Here is a 7483-nt window from a genome sequence, read left to right on the forward strand (position 1 = left end):
GCCGGGCCCAGCCGGGACAGGGGGGAGGGGTCGCTCCCCCGGGGTCCAGTCACCTCTCGGGGGTCACCCTGCCACCGGCCCCCCCACACCCCTGCCCCTCTCTGTCCATGGGGCCCCCATGAAAACATTCCCTGGAAGAGTTGGAAGGGCACTTTCGAACTTTGTCCCTTCCCCCTCTTCTGTCATCTCTCCCCCAGCACGGCCCCCTGGACCTCTGCATCGAGGTTCCCTCCTGAGACCAAACCCCCAGTGTTGCCTGGCCCCCCTGAGAGATGAGTAGGGGCCTCCCGGGTGGCGTCCTCCCCTCAAAGACCCCCATATTTCCCATATATCCTCACTGGAAATTCATATATATGTCTCCCTCAGCCTGGGAGTTTTGAGGTGTCAGAGACAGAGCTCACTGGCCCCCACCCTTGAGGCCCATTCCGGGGGTCTAGTCACCCTCCCAAGGCTCCTTAAAGGCAGTGTGTGTGTATGTGGTGGGGGTGCAGTTCACACTGGAGGGGCTACCCCAAAGCCTCTAACCAGGGACCGTCCTGGGGGCCGGTCCCTGAGTGCTTTGGGGACTTGGGAAAACGGGGCGCTGAGGGAGAGGTCGAGGCTCGGGTTCATGTGCCTTAGGTTGTAACTAATCCTCAGCATGTGCAGTCATTCAGGGAGCCATGGCGGGGACCACCGCCATTTTGCTGGGAAGATGCAAGGTCTTTGTTAAAATGTATACATCTTTTCCAGTGCAGCTCAGCAGGTATATAAGAGGTGGACACGGGGCTCCACTGTCTGTAGGGAGTCCTGGGGCTCTGAGGGACTTTAGGGGCCCAGAGGCCAGAGAAAGGGACCCCAGAGACCCTAGGACCCCTTGTCTGCGGTCAAAGTCCCGCTTGGTAGCGGCCCTGGGCTGAGATTCTGGGATGCTTGCTCCCTGTGCCCCCTCCCACAACAACCCCCCTTTTATTCCCTAAGCGAAGGGGCCCATCACTCTTAAACAATACCGTGGGAGTGGCGGTTTATGGGTCAAAATGATGAACGCAGCTCAGGTATGGTCTGGGAGCTGTTTACAGACACGGGGCGGCCTGCTGGGGACGGGGGAGGGGAAGAGGTTCAAGGGGTTAGCTGGGGGGACTGGATCCTAGCCGGGGGTGGCGGTGGAGAGCTGGGGGTGGGGTTCCTACTGGGCCTGGGAGTCTCTGACGCCAGGGCAAATTAATGCCCCCCGCAATACACACACCAAGGGATGGATTAATCCAAATGCCTGGGGGAGGAAGGGGGAAGGGAAGCTCAAGACTTGGTGTCAGATGCCTTCTCCCAGGCTTATCTCCGTGGCACAGGCCTGGAAGGGAAGGCCAGGTTAGTTCAGAAGGGCAAGGTTCTTACTTTGATGATGTCAAGTACCCCGAAATTTCCTGACTTGAAAACACAACATTCTGGTGGGTTTGTCTGGTTTGTTTTCAGACAATTCTCCTGGTTCCCAATAAGATGTGGATGGGGAAATATGCACCCAAATAGCCACCCTCACATCCAAGATGTTGTTCCACCCTGCGTTCCCAGAGACATGTCAACGTGTCACCCTCCCCACCCCCAACCGTCACTCCCGTCTGTGCCCTGTCTTAGAATAAGGACTGGATGAATCCAGTGACCGATGATGAATAATTCTATTTGAACAGCGCATTACAGTTCGCAAAGTGCTCTCCACCGGTTTCTTGATCCTTTGCGCCTCCTGCCTGTGATCACTGCCCCCATCACCCCCATTTTATCATGGAGGCTGCAGGATTTGGAAGGATGGATGGGGGAGCACTGTGAGGCTCAGCTCCCTGCGACCCCGGGCCTTCGTTTGTAGCTCTCACATTCCTTATGCCTGCGCATCCCAGCGACCTGTAAATTCCTTCCGGGAACTGAAGCCCGAATGGGGGGAGGGGTCGCCTCGGGTTGCGGGGTCTTCCAGTAGGTGGGCGCCCCTCCTCCTTCCTGGCGGCGAGATTCACCGCCCCTTCTTCTGTTCGGGGAATTGGGGGGAAGGGAGGGGGTTCCCCGGGGCTTGGGCGCTGAGTCCAGGGCCGAGGGGGGCAAGATGAGGAAAGGCTGCCTCCAGATTGGCTTGGCCTCGGCTCGCCCCGCGGACACTGCAAGGCCTGGGGCGCTTTTTGACTCTGGCCCGGCCCTACCCGGCCCCCCGCCGAGCGCAGAACGGTTTTCCAGCGGGCAGACAGCGGACCTCCCCCCATCCCGCCCCCTTTAACGCGAGGCCCTTAAAAACCCGGGAGCCGCGAGCCGCGGGCAACTGCTCCTGGGAAATGTAGTCCCCAGCCCGGAGCCCCGCGCTGCGCCCCCAGCCCGCGACCCTCGGGAGCCTCGCGAGCGCCGCGCCACTCTGGGCATGGGGAGGGCTTCGGACAGCCGTGCGGAGGGCCCAGGCCTCCCCGCTGTCGGTCGATCGTAGGCCTCAGTTTCTAACCTGTCAAAAAGGGTCCTCTACCTCTGGGGTTAGTTGAGGGTGAAAGGAAATCTTGCGTGGAAAAGTAGAAATTGCATTAGAATGCCAAGAGTCATGTCCGTACCAGTGTGTGTGTGTGTGCGCGCGCGCGCGTGCGTGTGTGAGTGAGCATTACTGATCCCTTGACACATGACATCTCCATGTTACAGACAGGAGGCTCCCTGGACACTTAATGACTCACCCAGGACCGACAGGCTCCCTAGGCAATATCCTGTCCACTGCACCATGGTGGTCTTGTTGTGAGACCTTGGCAAGACATCCTCTCATTCTGGGCTTTGGAACCCTAACATATTCTTTAAGATGCGCCAGGCTGGGTGCGGTGGCTCACGCCTGTAATCCTAGCACTCTGGGAGGCCAAGGCGGGCGGATTGTTTGAGCTCAGGAGTTCGAAACCAGCCTGAGCAAGAGCAAGACCCCGTCTCTACTAAAAACAGAAAGAAATTAGCTGGACAACTAAAAATATATAGAAAAAATAATTAGCTGGGCATGGTGGCGCATGCCTGTAGTCCCAGCTACTCGGGAGGCTCAGTCAGTAGGATTGCTTGAACCCAGGAGTTTGAGGTTGCTGTGAGCTAGGCTGATGCCACGGCACTCTAGCCGGGGGAACAGAGTGAGACTCTGTCTCAAAAAAAAAAAAAAGATGTGCCAGACACTGGTATAGGCACTGGGATGTGGCCATCAACAACGGCACAAGTGATCCCTGCCCTCGTGGAGCTGGAATTCTAGTGAAGAAAACAGATACACAATAGATGACACAAAGAAGTAAATGACACAGTATGTTGGAAGGTGATCACTGCAAAGAAACACTTGCAGCAGGGGTGGGGTGGAGGAGGAAGGGGGTGGAGGCAGTGCTGAGCGGAGGTGCTTTGCAATTTTAAATAGGGCGGGCAGAGAAGCCTCAAGAAGGTGATGTTTAAGCAAAGCTTTGAAGGAGGTGGGGGGGGTAGTCTTAGAGGAAAAATCTTCCAAGCAGAGGGAATAGCATGTGCAAAAGTCCTGTGGCAGGAGTGTGCAGTGGCCGAATCAAGGAGGACAGTGAAAGGAGATGTGCACCTCGTGCAGGGTTTTGTGGGCCATTGTAGGGACTTTGGGCTTTTACTCTGAGTGAGATGAGAGCCACTGGAGAGTTTTGAGCAGAGGAGGGATGTGATCTGACCCACAGGCAACAGTCAACCACAGTAAATTCTGGATGCTGTATGGAGAAGAGACTGTAAAGGGGGTGGGGGTGGGGCAGGGTTTGAGGCCATTGCATCATCCAGGTGAGAGACGCTGGTGGTGTGGCCCAGATGGCTGCAATGGAGATGATGATCAAAGGGAGTGAAGCCAACAAAAGAGGATGGAGGACGGGGCCTGGGGACACCAACGTGACGTGGTGGGAGTTAGGTGGAGGCACCAGCAAAGGAGACCAAGAAGGAACAACCAGTGAGGAGGAAGAGGCCAACTGTGTCCAATGCCGCCGGCCAGGGCAGCAAAGACCATCGTCCATCCCTGTGGAGTAGTGGTTGTCCTCATCTGGAAAATGAAGATGTTTGACCAGAGGACCTCCCAGAGCCCTCGTAGCTCTCCAGGACTTGCAAACAGGGCTCTTGGGGCCACGGGTTCAGCCTCCAGCTTTTCTTTCTTTTATTTTTATTATAAAAATTATTTATTTCTGCTGCTTTCACACATCTTATTGTTCAGGAAACAGTCTCGCACACATCTGTGAAATGACGTACCATCGCAATCTGTTCAAAGGCTAAGCACCGTAGGTGAGGCTGACCAGCTGTCCGAGTTCTCGGCTCATGCCTCTTGCTTCCTGATTTTACATTCATTTCTGAAAATCAGAAACGTAATCTCCAAAAAATGTTAAGGGGGTTGTAAAAATAATCGTTTTATTCAGTATTATAGTTGTAGACATGGAGTATATTTTAAGAAATGAAAAATTAAGAAAACGCCACTTAACATCATTGATACGTCAGTATAGTTCTGCAGGAAAAAATACTGTGATAAACTTGTGTTTGACACCAAGAAGAAATTCTAGTCCAAGCTTGACTACACTTCACTAGATACTTCTTTCACTGCTGCTCTTCATTCTTTTCCACATTTCATATCAGAGGATTGGTACAGCCTTTAAAACTTCATTAACGGGAGCAAATCCAGTATCCATTGATTTCTTCTCAAAAGGCAGCCTAACCCATCAGATAGCCGGGCGGTTTCATTCTCGTGGATACTCTAGCCATGAAAAAACTCAGTAGCACACAGATGAATCCAATGAATAGAAGAAGAAATCTATCGAGTTTTGGGACAATTTGGTGCATGGGATTGGTCCAGGATTATGAACCTAAACCTCCCCTTGTACACAGGAAGCTGATGCAAGTCCTCCCCTAATACATTGACCATTTACTCTGCAGGCCAAGAAAGCTACGGGCCTCTCATGCCTGTGTTCATCGTCATAGAGCCAACGCTTGGAAGTTCAACGATAACATCCTAAATTATTCCTCCCACGATGAGGAAGTCAGACATCACCACCAGAGCGTACACCGTCATGGCCGACGGCGTGTGTGCCCAGGGCGGCTTCTTCAGCTTCAGGTTGGGACATTTGAGCACTAAGAATGGGACTTGGTATAAAGTCTCCATGTTGGTGGTAGCAGGGCCAGCTCTGGGCCAGCCTGCAGCTTTTCAACGTCTTTCCTTCAGGAACAAGAGGCAGCAAGAACCTTGGCAAGGGGCTGGATGGATAAGGGAAGGTTTCCCAGAAGGGGACCAGGAGCTGGGCTTTGAAGGCTGAGTAGAATTCCACAGGGAATGGTGGGGGTGGCGGTCCAACCCGATGGAACAGCCTGAGCAAAGGCATTGGCTGTGGGAAGATGGGTGACCTTGCTGGCAGTAGTGAGGTGACTGAAGGGGCCAAGGCCAGGGTCATGCAGGAGACCTGGTGGGAGGCAGCCAGGCCTGGCAGGTGGGCCAAGGGGCACTGGTGGTTTGTGCAGAGTCAGGAATGCTTGCGGCACGGCGGGCTTGGCATTTCAGAAGGATCTCTGCTGCGGTGGGATGAGTGGCCTGGAGAGGGCAAACCCAGTGCAGAGGTGCAGCCAGCTGTGGGTGGAGAGCAGGGACTGGGTTTCAGCGACGCTGAAGAGGTCAAATGGAAAAATCTTGAAAAGAAGGACGAGGGAGAGAAAGCTCATGGACTTGGACTCCCAGGTGTCCACAGGGGTGTCAGGATGTGATGTAGGGGAAGGAGAGGGGGCGACTCTGGCCACACTGGGTTTGCAGAGCCCCGAGAGGGCTCTAGGGGGAGGCGTCCGTCCAGGGCGCAGCTGAGGAAACAGCAAATTGGAAAGGTCCTTAATGAAGAGTCATCCCTCCTCGGAGAGAGTCCCAGGGAAGTATGGAGAGAGTGGGAAGGGACTGTGGACACAGCCTCCAGGATCCCTGCATTTCAGGATTAGGCAGGAGCTTAAAAGAAAAGAAAAGAAAAGAGAGAAGAGGAGGGGAGGGGAGGGGAAGAAAGGGAGAAAGGAAGGAAAAGAAAAAAGGAAAGAAAGAAAGAAACTGAGAGGAGGTGTGCAGAGAGCCGGAGCACTAGGATTGCCCCGCCCGTCTGGAAATCCTAGCCAAGCTAGCGCAGCGCCTGGTCCACCTTTTCCCTGAGGCCCTGAGGACGTCCCGGCTTCTGGCCTGGTGCTTCATCGAGAGCTCTTTGCCTTGCAGTGTAGTTCAGTGGTCTCAACTGGGGGCAATTGTGCACCCTCAGGGGACATTTGACAATGCCCGGAAACATATTCGATTGTCACAACTGGGAGATGCTACTGGCATCTAGTGGATAGAGGCCTGAGATGCTGCTTAACGTCCTATAGGGCAGGCGTCAGACAGCACACCCAACGGTTATGTGGCCCAAAATGTCCACGGTGCTGGGGTTGGGAAACTGAGAAACCAAGTGCAAGGAAAACCTGTGGAGTCCAGGTTCCCTAGGGCTGGGAAATCCTGCCTCATGCCCTCTGCCGGTCCCCGTGACAGGCACAGGGGCTTTCGCATCAAAGATGCTCAAGGCTCGTAACTGACACCACACAAGCTTGGCTGAGTCCTCCTCCCGGGATGGCCAGCTCATGCCAAGCACAGGCCTAATTTAAGACTCCTGAAATCTTCCCAGCAATGCTGAGGGCTGGACACTTATTATTCCCAATTTACAGGTGGGGAAACTGAAGCAGAGAGGTGAAGTAACTTGCCCAAAGCCACACAGCTTGTAAGGGGCAGAGCTGGGTTTCACACTAGGTATGTCTGGCAACAAAGTCCAGTAGGCGCTTTGCTCGCTGCTGCTTTGTAAAGGACAAAAGCAGAAGGAAACCAGCAATGGATGCGGGTTAGGTGGCTGCTCAGACTGGCAGCTCAGGGGACAGTGGCCCTTTAAAGTCCTCTGTGACTATCCCTCCTTCTCTTGGAAATGCTTGGAGTTAATAAATAATCACCATTGTTCTTAAGTGAGGGACCACTTACTTAATTTTACTGAATAAATAAATGAATCTGTGTGTCCCTTTCTGGCAAACAGATCACACGTATTACCACGGGGGGAGATGTCTGCGGATTTTTCTTCCTGGTGAGAGATCCTTCTTTGTTTAAGATCATGCTCACTGCTTTCCAAGATTCTTTCATTTTTATTTTTTAAATTGTGGTAAAATACACATAACATAAAATTTATCATTTTAATCATTTAAAAATTGATACATAATAGATATACATGTTTCCGGGGTATGTGTGATATTTTGATACACTCATATAATGTGTAATGATCAAATTAGGGTAATTGGGATACCCATCACCTAAACATTCATCTTTTCTTGATGCTGGGAACATTTGAGCTATTCTTTCCTAGCTATTTTGAAGTATACAATAGGTTATTGTTAACGGTAGTGACCCTACTTATCTACCCAACACTAGGTCTGATTTCTTCTATCAAATCACACATTCGTAGCCATTAATCAACTTCTCTCCATCCTCCCCACCCGCTGTGCTTCC

At 52.8% G+C, this 7483-nt stretch overlaps 1 pseudogene; it reads right to left on the reverse strand.

The window, feature by feature from the left end:
• Positions 1 to 4656: 4656 nt before the first annotated feature.
• On the reverse strand, positions 4657 to 5104 carry LOC105805266 (annotated as a pseudogene).
• Positions 5105 to 7483: the final 2379 nt, after the last annotated feature.

This window comes from Propithecus coquereli, unplaced genomic scaffold, assembly GCF_000956105.1.
Source record: "Propithecus coquereli isolate 6110/MARCELLA unplaced genomic scaffold, Pcoq_1.0 Scaffold126, whole genome shotgun sequence".
Classification (NCBI taxonomy): Eukaryota; Metazoa; Chordata; class Mammalia; order Primates; family Indriidae; genus Propithecus; species Propithecus coquereli.